At 68.9% G+C, this 582-nt stretch overlaps 1 protein-coding gene across 1 annotated transcript in view; it reads left to right on the top strand.

Moving 5' to 3' along the window:
* Positions 1–442: 442 nt before the first annotated feature.
* Positions 443–582, top strand: part of cacna1ha (calcium channel, voltage-dependent, T type, alpha 1H subunit a) — a 107,541-nt gene continuing 107,401 nt past the window's right edge. The window contains exon 1 of the mRNA XM_030343714.1: positions 443–582. This exon is cut by the window's right edge and continues 19 nt beyond it. The gene's annotated coding sequence lies outside the window, so the exon portion shown is untranslated.

Below are 582 nucleotides of genomic sequence, written 5' to 3'. Positions count from 1 at the left end.
ACCACCGTCCTGGACGCCCCTGGGACCCAGACGACGGCGGGGGTCCGGGGCCGGACCGGGACCCGGACCAGGGGCCGCCACAAGGGGAGGTGAGGGTCACCATACCGATGCTCTGCCTGGACGGGGATGACCTAGGCCACCCTGAGGACCCGGGAGGAGGAGGAGGAGGAGGAGGAGGAGGAGGAGGAGGAGGAGGAGGAGGAGGAGGAGGAGGAGGAGGTCTGTATGAGGACCGAGAAGAAGAAGAAGAGGAGGAAGAGGAGGAGGAAGAAGGGAGCGGGGGCTGGAGGAGGAGGAAGAGAAGGAGGAGTAGCAGGAGTCCGAGCAGCCCCGAGGGCAGGGAGGAGGAGGAGGAGGAGGAGGAGGAGGAGGACCAGGGAGCCGATGTCGGGTCGAGCGGCGCCCCCGGTTCCGGGTCGGGATCCGGACCCGGGTCGGCGTCGGGTTTCGGGGTGCGCATCAGGGCTCCGATCCGAGACCCGGACTGCACCTCGGAGGAGGAGGAGCAGCAGCTGTACCCGGGCCTGGCTCCGGTGGTCTTCTTCTGCGTCAAGCAGACCACACGGCCCCGCAGCTGGTGCC

The sequence above is a fragment of the Gadus morhua genome, chromosome 2, assembly GCF_902167405.1.
Source record: "Gadus morhua chromosome 2, gadMor3.0, whole genome shotgun sequence".
Taxonomy (NCBI): Eukaryota; Metazoa; Chordata; class Actinopteri; order Gadiformes; family Gadidae; genus Gadus; species Gadus morhua.
Note: the sequence above shows the minus strand (reverse complement) of the source record. Positions and strands in the feature narration are given on the sequence as shown.